Source organism: Rissa tridactyla, chromosome Z, assembly GCF_028500815.1.
Source record: "Rissa tridactyla isolate bRisTri1 chromosome Z, bRisTri1.patW.cur.20221130, whole genome shotgun sequence".
Lineage (NCBI taxonomy): Eukaryota > Metazoa > Chordata > Aves > Charadriiformes > Laridae > Rissa > Rissa tridactyla.
This window is the reverse complement of record NC_071497.1, coordinates 83,548,965-83,562,744: the sequence shown is the minus strand read 5'-3', so window position 1 is coordinate 83,562,744 and position 13,780 is coordinate 83,548,965. Positions and strand designations below refer to the sequence as shown.

The 13,780-nt window shown below is 42.3% G+C and overlaps 1 pseudogene; it reads right to left on the bottom strand.

Moving 5' to 3' along the window:
* LOC128903092 (elongation factor 2-like) lies at positions 1-13,780 on the bottom strand (annotated as a pseudogene).

Here is a 13,780-nt window from a genome sequence, read left to right as displayed (position 1 = left end):
CTACACCTTGACCACAAACATTGGAGTTCCCGCCACTTGCGATTCTTCAAAAACGCGTCCCCTTTTCCGGTTCAGCACACCGTAGGTCCCACCAACCACTTGTTCGGGGCACTATAAAGAAAAATTCCGTTGTTAGATAAAAGGAGGAGATCACCAGTTCTTAAAACACAGCCGGGCAGCATTAGGCAATCCCTCTAGACCGCTCTCTTGATGTTTTCCCCCACGATGGCTCCTCACACAGAGGAATTTCTCCCAAGGCACCTTTCAGAAGCTCTGCCTGCCTTCTCCGCCTCACCGGGCTGTGAAGTCTCCAATTACTGTCTATACAGGCGACTGGGTTGTAGTTTACGTACGCAAAGTGAGGCAAAAGGGCATATGCTGGGTGAGTTACCTTCAGCAATCTTTGGGCACAAGAAAGCAGAGCCCTCTAGTGCTTTGCAATCAATGCATTTACTACAGGATACAAGTTTTATACAAACAGAATCGTGTCGTACCTTACCTTAGAACTTACAACATGGCTGACAAGCACTCTGATAAAAAACTGTACTAAAAAAACCCCACTTTTGCTTAGAAACACACACTAAAGCTGCAAAACTCCCCTGTGTTGTCATGATAGGCCTCACAAGTCATCGAGGAGAAAAAATTCTCCATTTTTGCTGCTTTGTCCTTACTTGCACTCATGGCTTAAGACATTTTTTAAGCTGGTAGATTTCCTGCCCACCACCCAGCACCGTAGTCAGGAATTAAGTTTTAAAGAAGGTTTTAAATCTTCCAATTGCTTTTAAGACAGTTAAGACAAACTCTTATGTGAATAGCTGTACTTGGGGATAAACAAATACTTCTAGCACGGAATACATTTTCCAGGCTCCTTCATGGAAGAATTTCATTTACCAAGAAAATCCAGTTATTCAAAGGGCAGAAGTTAATGTTTACACAGCTCAAAAAGAGCTTATTAAAAAAAAATAAAATCCATGCTGCTCTTTCTGGTAGTTTAGGATACCCGTTGTTTGTTCACCTGAACAGGGACAGAAAGAAGGGAGGGGACAAAAAAAAAACCCAAACCAAACCCCAAATTATAACTTTCCCAAAAGTACTGACAATTCATAAAGAACAGCGTAATTCACCTCCCCACCTATGTTTTGCTGTTTCCATTAAACCTTTCCCTAACTTCGGAATGAAAAACCTCTTCTCAAACAAATTATTTGCATCACTGATCTAAAGGACGTAGAACGGAGCTGTCACGGTTTCTTGGAAAAGAATGTGGAAACACGGAGAGAGGAGATTTAGATGAGATCTGAGGAAGAAATTGTTTGCTGTGAGGGTGGTGAGCCCCTGGCCCGGGTTGCCCAGAGAAGCTGTGGCTGCCCCATCCCTGGAGGGGTTCAAGGCCAGGTTGGCCGGGGCCTGGAGCAACCTGGGCTGGTGGGAGGTGTCCCTGCCCAGGGCAGGGGGTGGCACTGGGTGGTCTTTAAGGTCCCTTCCAATCATTCTATGATTCTATGATTAACAACTGACCCCCAAATAAACCTTCTGGATAGCATGTAGAAGGCTACACTCAGGGATGCAATGTAAAAAGTCACAACAACCACTTAAAATTTCCGTATGACTACTTAAATCTTGTTAAAAGCTATGAGTAAAATACTTATCCAGAACAAGCAATTTGACCATCACTGTATGTTTGAATTAGTGAAAACCAGCACTCCCTTTTTTCCTTGGGCTAGTGACTTACACTTCAACAGAAATGTTAGGACTCATGGATTATGTTAAACTCCTAAAATAAAACATGAATGTCCTTTGTCCCTACTGACAACAGTTTACAACAGCAGAAGGAAAAAGGTCCATGGATAGTCATATTTTATGGCTGTATCTTCCATATACGGAAGATAAAAATAAAACCAAATGTTTTATTAAATCTCTGGCCATTTGCCACAGTGGTGCGGCTGGATTTCCCTTCGCCAGTGATTATTTCAAGAAGTTTCCACATGTATCCCCTGGGCCCCCTTTTCATGTGGGTTTTAATACACCTGAGGAGAACACGAGTTAGCACAGGAACTGGGCAGTTTCTTAAAGCCTTTGCTTTTAACATTCAGTCCTGCATAGAAAGTGACCGTGTGCTCTCAGACATTACTCTTCAAAAGGTTGTCTGGAATTCAGCTGTTTTCTTTATTATTTTTTTTTTTTATCTCTCCAGCAAATGATTCTATGATTCTGTGAAATGTTTTTTTTATATATATACAAATCATAGAAAGACAAGTAAGATAAGTTTCTGCAAATTTTAGACAGACCTAAAAGACTGTTCTCGTTACATAGCTCAAGGGTAATAATAGCTACCACGCTGGCAATTCTCACGAAGTAGAAAGGCCGAGTTACCTTAAGAAGGGGTTTTCCCTCTTTATCTCGATCTTCAATGTCTAGCTTGATATCAAGTTCTCTATCAGTTTGGCTGCCTCTTCCTGCTTAAAATTCATAATGGCATCAAAGATATGAAGCAAGCGACCGGAGTAAATAATATAACAGAGAAAGGTTTTGCTTACCGTTTATCTTAAACATGTTGCGCATCTGAAAACCCTCCAGTTTCTCTGTTCTGGGCTTTTGTTTGAAAAACTCTTTGCAAGGATCACACAGCTCAAGATTCACAAATTATATCAAATGTTTCTTATTCCAAAGGAAATTCCAAATTCCTGTCAGAAGAGGTTCACACACGAGGCACACAAATCTTTAACGATACGCAGAATATGTTCTTTCAGTACCATTCCGATTTTCTGCCTTCTCCTTCTGTCCCACCTTTTGCACATTGTTCTTACACTGCCAAATTTTTCTAGTCTCTACAGAAAGTATGGGCCGACTTTAGAAGAGGGATGGCTTTCCTAAGGGATAACCTGCTAAACTAAAAAACGTCTCCCCTTATGCCCCTGCAATCAAATCAAGACAAAATATTGCTTTACCTTAACGACAGGATCCTGAACTAGCTGGCAAAATGTCCTTGGCAACTTCTTTCCATCTGGGCTAGTGGTTGATTTGCTGAATTTTCCAGTTGCTGGATCAAAATACCTAAAGAAGTTTATTTTTACTCATCCAGTTTGAACTTGAGGAGTATCCACTTTTCCTGCAAATTTCCACTTAAGTCATTTTGTAAAGTCTCACATTTAAGCAGAGATTAAAATAGCAGAAGAACAGCTAATGCTTATTTGAATGTAGCAATAACTGTTAGATTTTTGGGGAGGCAAAGAATGGCTTTTTGTTGGTTTAGGTTTTTGAGGTTTCTTACTACACTTAGAAACACTGACATCAGCATGCATTTTCAGGCTTTTTAGAAGGAACGAGGCACTGTAAGCAAACCTGTTGCCAAGAATTCTCTTACTCCACCCTGTTACCTGTAACTGTCTTTTGAAGCCTTGCTAAAATCATTTAAATACCACACAAGATAAATCTTGGAGTACGCTGTGAGCTAAATGAGTCAAGGTAGGTTAATTTATTATAAGGCATCAGAAGACAGGCAAATAGATTAAGCTTTCACACGCGTGTAAAGCATTCAGTTAACAGCAAGATGTGTACATGTCTAATATGAAATTAACTCCGTCGTTTATGAGATACGATTTAAGGTTCATTAAATTTACAAAAATACTCATTGGTATCAAATGACTGGATTTGCTCCAGAACCTGTTGTGTATTAATTTTACCTAGGCAGTTCAAGAAAAGCATTTACGTTCGAAGTTCTGAGAGTGCATCTTCTCTCTCTGCTCTCACAGAGCAGGTTATCGGAACTCACCACAGAAGGCACGTACGGCATATCTGCACTACAAGCAATTGCCTTGCTTAGATACATACCTATTTTTTGTTTGTAAGAGTTAAAAACTCGTGTCTCTAATTAGCTTTCTAAGCTGCCTGTGAAAGCTTAGTTTTACAGAAGCACAAACTCAACGTGCTCTGGTATGCCTCACTGACATCCTTAGAGTGTCCTTAGAGCGAGGTATCTAAGCACATACCTACATTCCTTCCACACGTACTGTGTTACTTACTTATCACCCCAGAGTTTTTTCACCCTATCTTCCACTTTCTTTGAATGCTCAGCTGGAGGGAGTTGTGCTTTTTCACCTTTGGCAGCAAATTTGGTTACACGCGTCTCAGCAAACTGCTTCACAGTGAATGCCCAGCCGTGCAGACCGGTCCTAAACCTGACAGTACTGATAGCTGGATTGATCTTTAAAAGGGGAAAAAAAGCAAACACATTTCACTAAACACTGATTTGAAATGTATGAATTGCTTTCGGTGACAGGCAGGATCAGTAATTATGTCAAATATTTTCTGAAACATAAACCAAGGAAATATTTCCCCTAAGATGGGTCTGTTGAATACTACTTTAAAGCAAGAGCCTTACTTTGTCCCATGCAGTGAACTCATTTGTAACAAAGGCAAAAATAAAAACTTCAGAAACATACTTGTAAAGTGCTAAGTAGGATTTGGAGGATTACGACTTTGTAAAGAAATTAATTGTTAGTGAACTTTCTCTGGAAATGAAAATATTGGCCATGTCATTCCTGCCACACCGATAAACATGGTCTGACTTAGGAATGGCTGAGATTCATGGAATATAACACTCAGAATACAATCCTAGCTGAGAGTCCTTTGTTTCAGTAACTAGATTATGCTGCAATCAATTTTAGCCACCCAACTAGCTAGTTCATTATGATCACATTTAAACAAAGGGAACCAGGTTCTGGTGAGAAGGTCCATCCCGCAGATATTTGGTGGAAAAAATAATATCTGAAGCAGCCTGATTCTGACAATTCCTTATTCTAAAAGCTGGACCAGCAGAGAAGACTCTCGGTTGACTTTGTGTTTTTATTTTACAATTCTCAGCTGCAACATAGGAAATACTATTTTGCTTTCTAGTTTCAGAGATATCTAGCATATTATGATATAATTCCTGGTAGGATAACACGGACCTACATCTTCGGATCAGAAAAGAGCAAATTAAATGTCTTATCAGTCAGGAATAGCAGAAAGGCCATGTTTCTTGTCGCGTAAGAGACATAAGCAGCAAAGTCAGGCACAGAAAGCTAATCTCCTGGTTTCTGGTCTGTTGCCTTAAATTTCAAGCCAAAGTTTCCCTTCAGCAGTTTCCCCCAGGCAAATGTCTGACATTTGATGTTTGAATGACATCGAGCAACTGGCTTGAGGCTACACATTTCGTTAGTGAGAAAGCATCACTAGAGGATCATCTGCTTTGCGAATTCTCTCCTCTCTCCTAGTTGCTTTCGCTCCCCAGTTGGTTGGTGTGAAATAATATCCCCAAAAGAAAACATATGAAACAGTGGGGGTGGAAGGGGACTGAAGAACGCTCCTTCAGGTTGGCCAGAGATCTGAACTGCCTACAGGCAACTGTTTCATATCAAGGCTGGTATTCTCTAAAATAGGATTTCAATCACGGAAAGGTTTTAAAGTTTTCTTTACCATAATATTACCCATTGGTCCAGTTTCACCCTCACCATTGGTGGAAATGTTGACACTGACAGTTTGCACAATACGCTGAAATGTCTGGTAGAGTTCCTCAGGCTCCAGCTGCAATTCTGGTTTGACATGTTCTGCAGTAGCCTGCCACAGAACAGTCTCTGTCTGTACACAAACCCCTTAAAAAATATAAGCGCAATTAAAACATGCGTTATATATATAAGCAAAACCTCTAATCTACTTTGTACAGCAGCGACTGGGATATTCAAGCTGGGAATTTGGTGGTGGTCTTGGTGCTCTCCAAAACTGTCGTTACTCAGTTACATGTATCGCTCTGTCTTCTAACTGAAGGAGGAGGAGAATGATGGGCAGCTCCACTCCCTAGGATTTTGCTGAAGGATTGATTTTATTTCCTCAGCTCCTCTACGTTCAACCCACAAGCTGCATACAAAGTGGCTATAATCCTCTAAGATACAGGAGAAGCCATGGGCTAAGGCTGCAAATCGGAATTCATACCATTAGAAGTTAAACTTCCAGAGAAAGAAATTTTTTCCATTACATGTGATTTTTTTTTCCTTAAGAGGAAGGAAATAAAATACACTGAGGTCTTTCTAATTAGAAGAGCATTCTTACCTGAAACACAGTCAACCACAACAAGGGCAGCATCAGTGACACACGGAGCTGCTGTAACTTCAGAGGAGAAATCAACATGTCCAGGGGAGTCAATTAAGTTAATAAGAAAACCTGAACCATCCCTTTGATGAGGGCCAAGTTGTTGTCTGAGAGTTCATAATACATAGAAATTGCCCTGTAAGAGAAGATAAGGCATTTTAATAATGTCTCGTAATTTACTGATTTTAAAACTTGCATTGGTCAGGCACCTGTACCTCCTCTGTTACAGTGCCAATATTTCTCGATGTGTTTAAAGGAAAAACCACAAGGAGACTTCAGTATTTCAATTTACAAGCTTCTTAGGATCTAAAATTCTGCTTGAGTGTAATTAATTTTTATTTTTATTCAGAATCAACACCTCAAGCTAGTAGTCACAGCATAATGCCACTGTCAAACACTTGCAGAGTCATGCTCCAAATCACTTTCCAACTTAACTTTGCAGTTGCAGACATTATAGACAGAGGTAATACTAATAAAACAGAGCCCACCACACTGGCTTGCAGGACCAGTGTGTTAGTCTGCAAGGAATCCAATAAAAATGAAGGTTACTACTAAGAATCCTTCTGAAAGCATCTTTCTCCATAGTGAGAAGCAGGTAAGAGTGGTCGCTAGATATCACTTCTGAGCTCTACTCCAATACTGCCCAGATTGCACTCTGAAGACTGAACTTCTGTAATGCACAGTTTGATTCATATGTCAACTTCAAAAAGATCTGACAAGATGCAAGGCTTTGAGCAAACCTCTCTTCAGACTAAGAGGAAAAAAAGAAAGATACAAACAAATTCTTACGTAGACTTGATTGTGATACATCTTTCTTGCTCAGCTTTCCGTGTGGGTCTGTGAATCGTGTTTCTCTGGCTCTGGCTGAAGCAATGACGCCCGTTTTACACACCAGGGAGTCTGTCAAGGTTTGATTTGCCATGATCACCATGAGCAATCACAGACATATTCCTAATATGGGACTTCTTGTCCATGATTGCTCAGATCTGGTCTATTGTGAAATTCACCTGGATGAGGGAGAAAAAAAAGAAAAAAAGAAAAACAGCTATTGCTTCCTTCTAAAGTACACAAATGTATACGTGAAACTAAACTTTTACTATTTGTTATTAAATTCACAACCTAAAGAATAAATTAAGTTCATAGAATTACAGAATGGTTTATGTTGGAACAGAACTTAAAGATCATCCAGTTCCACCCCCCTGCCCTGGGCAGGGACACCTCCCACCACACCAGGTTGCTCCAAGCCCCATCCAGCCTGGCCTTGAACCCCTCCAGGGATGGGGCAGCCACAGCTTCTCTGGGCAACCTGGGCCAGGGGCTCACCACCCTCACAGTGAAAAATTTCTTCCTAATATCTAATCTAAATCTCCCCTCTTTTTCAGTTAAAACCCTCGTCCTATTGCTTCACTCCCTGAGAGGGTCCCTCCCCGTCTTTCCTCTAGGATCTCTTTAGGCACTGGAAGTTCATAGTTTTAAGCTTAGCATTACACATAGTTGTTCACATTTTTGGCATGATTTTGTAAGTACGAAGAACGGAGGCATAACTTAAAATACGGCTCAGATTCCACATCACAAAATGTCAACTACCACCAAAATGAAGAATCCACCTGCGGAGACAGAACAGCTCAACCCTGCCAAACGTTACAGGAGGGATAGTGCGCGCAACTGCAAGGGGTAGCTCTCATCACAGCTTCCGCACGCATCCTTCTTTTCCAAACACATCCTTCTCCTCTCCTCCCACCACTGCCCCTCACTTGGCCACCTCTCCCTCCCACTCCTGCTCTCCATCTCCCAGGGATTTTCAGGTGACACACTTTTGGGGCATTCAAGGAGAGGCTGGGTCTCCTCCTTTTGTAGCCAACAAACCAGCTCTAGAAACTGGTGGTCCAGCTCAGTCAAAAACCTCTTTAAAGACTTAATTACCAAAAAGCAACATTTTCACAGCCCCTCTCACAAATGATATCCCAGAAATTTTTCTCATTTCCATAATCCTTCTGCCTCTTGCTAAGCACAATTCCCAGAATCACAGAATGGTAGGGGTTGGAAGAGACCTTCAGAGATCATCTAGTCCAAACCCCCCTGCCAAAGCAGGTTCCCCTAGAGCAGGCTGGACCCTCCTTCAATTTGCATAAAAAAAATTCCTGACCCTCAGAAGCCCTGGAAATTAACTGTTAAAAACATGACATCTTAGCAAAGGAAGATGAAGTTTTACTAATCTCAGCCTGTCTCCTTCTGTAACGAGAGTCACCTGTAGGTCACAGGAGTGCAGGTAATGTGGTTATCCTTGCAATTCCCTTTCATGCATGAAGTGCTTCACCGGGACACCAAAAAAGACAGAATTGTGAGGAAAAAATGATGGGGAGTATTAACAAACATAAAAATCACACACCACATCACTAGTTTATACTACTGCTCAAGTAAAGAAAAATATAGCATAACCAGCACTTAAATAGATTCCTCATCTGTGTTTGAGTTGCAACTGACAGAGAAATAATGAAACACGCTTTTCTGTCGCTACACCAACAAAAGTTTCTAACAGTCTGGGGCTTAGCGAGCGCATCTGAAAACAGGGAACTTGTCTTCTTGCACAGATAAGATATTAATTTTACAAAAACAACCAACCCACCCCAGCTAAAAATATTATTATATTACAAAACAGGGGTTTTTTTTACACGAACAGATACACTTTCGATATATATAGTATTACTGCATATTCTCATACTAACTTTGGATCTTCAGTTCAACTTTTTCATTATGCATTTTCTCAAGAAAACCATGAAAAAAAGGAATACTTCTAATTAAAATAACCAAGTTCTTTTTAGAGATGAGAAATACCCAAACTAAGCAGCAGCCTGGCCCCTTCCCCCCAGAATGTATTATTTCCCCACTCTCCCCTACATTTATAGTTTCTTTCCATCTCAAAGTCTGCAATGGAGAAGACAACCAACTCACCCCTTTTTTTTTCTGCTAAAGAAAATTCAGAACAAGAAAATTTTTAGAGCGTGCTTCCAGTTTTGTCACTGATCCACCTCAAATGAAGGCACTTTATTTCTTAATTTGTTCTGTTTGGTTATTCTTCAATTGAATAAAAAACAGTGTTTCTTTTCCACAATGTTCTAGGGTGTTCTGGCATTCAAAGATTCACTCACGCAAAATTTACACACTTAGAAGATGACCTTGAAATATTTCTGTCTTCTCATTCTTTTCCACTTAAAAGAAAACAGCATCACCATTTTTCTTTTCTATTTTTAGAATTTTTCTGTTTTTAAATTGTGCTGTGCTAAAGAAAAAAAATACATCTGTACTGACAGCGAGAATGAAGTATAGCGCTATAGCTGTGCTATATACACTTATTTCAAAATGTAAATAAATAAGTATTGAGAATTATACCTATGCGCTCTTCGTGTTTGCTAATTATACAGTTCCTTAAAGGAACAAGCAAAATTTACTTCTGATAAACATTTAACAAGCACAGATATCACATTTTTAACTGAAACCTGTATTTTTTCCGTTGTCTCCAAGTTTCCAATATAGTTATATACACTGGCTACGCTGTAATTTTCTTTTGGGGCAAGGAACAAGGTGACCACAGCAGTATATTTCTTCCTTATATTTTAAGCATACAGGTCTCCTACGCATGTCCATTTACATTAATTCTAAACATAAACTTCACGCACACGGTCCTCTAACAGGGCTGGATTTTCTCCTGTGTTGAAGCTATTCATATAATCTGAGACAGAATGGTACTGCAGTTGTAAAATCCTTGATTTGTCCCTAAAAACAATGGAGCCTTACTCTCCAGCTGGGATAATTATGTCTGTTACAAAAAGTACAATGAAAACAGAGACATGGAGTGACCATTATACAAGACATGGATGTAAAATGTCAGTTTTGTGGGTTTAGTTGCTTGGTGTTTCAAGAAGTCATTAATATATTACTATCACTTTGTGGCGGAGCTGGAGCAACTTGGGTTTGAGATGGAGAAGAATCCTTAAGTCATGGTGAAGGAAAGGAGAGGCAAGAAGCACCGTGAGAGGAGAGCGGGGTCAGGAAGAACAGGGGTGGGAGGAAAGGCAAAGACAAGGGGAATCTACAGCCGAGTTTAAGGCATTAGACAGACCGTGGGACCCAAAGCTCTCCAATATTATACTTCAAAAGACGTCATCGCAGTCTGGAAGGTGAAGAGGCCTCCCTAAGTGACCTCAAAGCTTCTGCTCACAGGTCTCACGGCAAGCCAATGCCGACAGCATGAACACGTTTATTTCAAACTTTCCATCCTTTTCCTCAATGACAAGACTGCAACCCTTCCCAGAAACTGAAGGTCCGGTGTCTCAGATGTTACTGTATCAGTACTTTTTGCCAGGCCTATAACAATTTAAGGCACAAAGCCTTCAGCCTGTAGGAAGTTAATATTAAGAGTCAAGTTTAGGTAAGTGGCACTCCTTTATTATTGTTTGGTTCCTCCCTTGGCCTAAATGACTATTTTTAAGAACTTAACACCGCTGGCTCACTTTTAATTCACTTTGTTATATCATAGCAGCTGTTCTTGTTAATACAATGGGGTAAACCATTTTTATGTTTCTGCCAAATATCTTGTTAATAAAATATAGCATATTAGCAAAGATAAAGAGCTCAGTTCAAGCATTAATATTAACGTCTTACCAGGCCTCCTGGCAGGGACTTCAGGATTATGTATTAATAAATGCTACCCACTTCCAAACATTTTATTTACCACTTTATTTACACAAATGCCAAACCAGAGTTTACCGTATGTGCTGTTCTGTAACGGAGGCATTGGCATCACAATTCTTTTTGGGTCATAAATACAACTGAAAACACAAAGCCAGATTAAAAATTAATAGCAATTTTAATTTTAAATGTTTTTCATTAAAGAGCTGTTACAGAGTTTATGTCCTGCTGTGACAGCAACCGGATCAAAGTTACCTTGCTATGGAATGCTTGCGGCAGGCAGAGGGGTTAAGGTCTTCCGCGTGCAACAGCAAGCAAAAAACGATGGAGATGAAAGCAACACTTGTAGAAGGGAGAAACATCACCGCTTTATTACAAACAGAACATCAGTTTTGCCCAAACCCTCAAGTTTCATGGCCACTACAGCCAGACAATGACTTTGCTCCTTTTAGCTTTGGGTAGCCCATATCCCTGGCTATCAGCATCAGTCACACCTCCAGAGTAGTCTGCCTTCCTCCTCTGCAGGTAACCTCTTTCCCCTAAAGATGTTCAAATTCTGATTGTAACGAACCATTACAGAGCTTCAATTCAGCAATACATATTCTAAAAACAAAGAAAAAGGAAAACATTTATTGAAGCTGACTTAAGTAACTAGAACGTCCATTTCAGTAAATAATAATAGGTATACAATGAAAGATTAAAAGAATTAAAAAATATAAAAGGAAAGGGTTCCGATAGCATTAATCATCAAGAAATGCAAAGATTTACAAGCACCTGTTTGTCACAGAAACAGGCTGGTAAATTCCGATTCACCAGAATAAGGAGAGACTCAAAGCAGGTGAAATGCATTACCAGAACGGCAGCGATTTAAAATAACGGGGCAGGCTTACTAAGGGGAAAAATAAATTTAAAACAAAACAAAAGAACCCACGCTGCAGTGTTTCTAACAGATTGATTTCCCTGAGAAAATGCTGTTGATCTGATTCAGGTCAGACCACCCTTCCTCAGGATCAGTGCCGCGCAGCACTGTATAATACAGATATTCACAGCCTTTTCCGAGCCTCGTTTGAAGTAATGCTTTTATCTCCTATCCTTACAAACACCGATGATCGGGATTTTACCCCAAATCTTGCACTTGAATTCCCTACACATGTTGGCAAAACGTTGTCAGCTACACTGACGAGGTGCACTCCTCACACCTGCAAAAGGAGGAGAAAAAGAGAAACAGCGGCACCTTCCCTACCCGTCCATCTGGCACCCTTCTAATAAAAGAGCATGGGGGGGAGATAAAAACAAATTAATAAGCTCCGCGGTGCCCGAGTCCCACCGCCGCGGCCAGGACCGCCTCAGCGCCGCCGCCTCGCCGGGCTCCCGTCAGCACCGGGAGGGCGGGAACCGCCTTCCCACCCGGCTCCTTCTCCGCTTCGGCCAGCCCCCGGGGCTGAGAGAGAATAAAGAGAAACTCCTGGAAAGTGTCACACTCCGGCAAGAGCCAGCCGGGCTGCCTTCCCCCGACCCGCCACCCCTTCCCCAGCCCCCTGCGCCTGACAGGCACGCTGAGGAAAATGGCCGCCGCGCCCCCCCCGCCCCGTCCCCTTCGTTAAGGTGGGGGCAGAGCCCGGCTTGCCTGAGAGCGGGCTGGCCTCCTCCCCACGGGAGCACTCGCCATCGTAGCATACGGCTGCGGATCCTACCTGCCGCCTCAGCCGGGAACGAGCCGAGATCAGCTGCCGCCGGGCTCCAGCATCCCCCGGCTCCCCCCGCTGAGCCGCCGCCCGCGGTGTGCTGAGGGGCGGGCGGCCTCCCCTCACGGCGGCGGGTCCCTGCCCCGCTTGGCCACCGCCTGCTGCCGCTGCGACCCTTCCCCGGAGGTGAGCTGCCCGCTGCCAGCCTCCCCGCCGCTCCTCCCCGCGCCCCGAAGGCCGCCGTGACCCCCTCCAGCCATGGCCCCGGCCCCCCGAGGGTCTCGGAGGGGCGGCGGCTGCCCCGCTACTACAGGGGCTTCACCAATAATTCTCCCGTGGCTTCTGAACTCCAGGGTGCTGTGCGGAGATGGAGGAGAGGTCCCGGCTTCGACCATCAGGCGAATTCTCTCGGGTTGTGTCAGCTCTCGGGTAAACGGTAGGTGGAGCCCCGTCCCTTCCCCTCAGCGAGGGAGGGAAGGCGGCCGTGGGGGTTTGCCTCTCTGCCGCTGCTGCTGAGGAGGTTTTTCTCTCATAAGATGTTTAGTGGCAGGTTTGATTGCTTGCTTGGAACAGGTAGTCAGTCTGGGTGCCGTAACCCCTTATTAGTTACTTTTAAAAAGAGGTTAAATGACTGCTCAGCTCCCTGTTGGAACGTGAAGGTGGCATTGCCTCCCTTTAAAAATAACTTGCTGTCGTGAAAGGCACTAAAGTAATAACAGCACTTCACGGTTTTCAATGCAGACTTTCACCCGAAAATTGTCTTTTAGAAATATGAGGTAATTAAATTGTCAAGCGCAGAGTGAGCGCGTGGATGTCTTCACTGAAAGCACCAACTTCTGGGATCAAACTAAAGGAAAATTTATATAGTAGTACTTCCTAAGGACTGATGATCGGAAAAGACGACCATCAAATCAAACTATTGTGTAAGCATATTATTATATATAAAGCACTATAGATGGAATAAACAGCCGTATCGGCCATACAGAATGAATGGTCCTTGTCAGAAACCGCTTCCAGCCTCAGGCGTGGAAAAATACTGTTACTTCCAATAGAGCTTCTGCCCACGCAGAACTTGCAGGATTTTACTCAATTAGATAAAGTTTAGCACAATCAAATACATTTAAGATATGAAAATAGCAAGAGCAAGCACTCAAGAAGGAGCAGAAGAGTGAGAATGTGATTAGGAAATTCTGTCCTGCAGTTTTTTTTTTTTATTAAACAGCAATTTCAATGGTCATAAATGGCCAGCAGGCATTCAGAATTACACGTTACCTCAAAGGCAT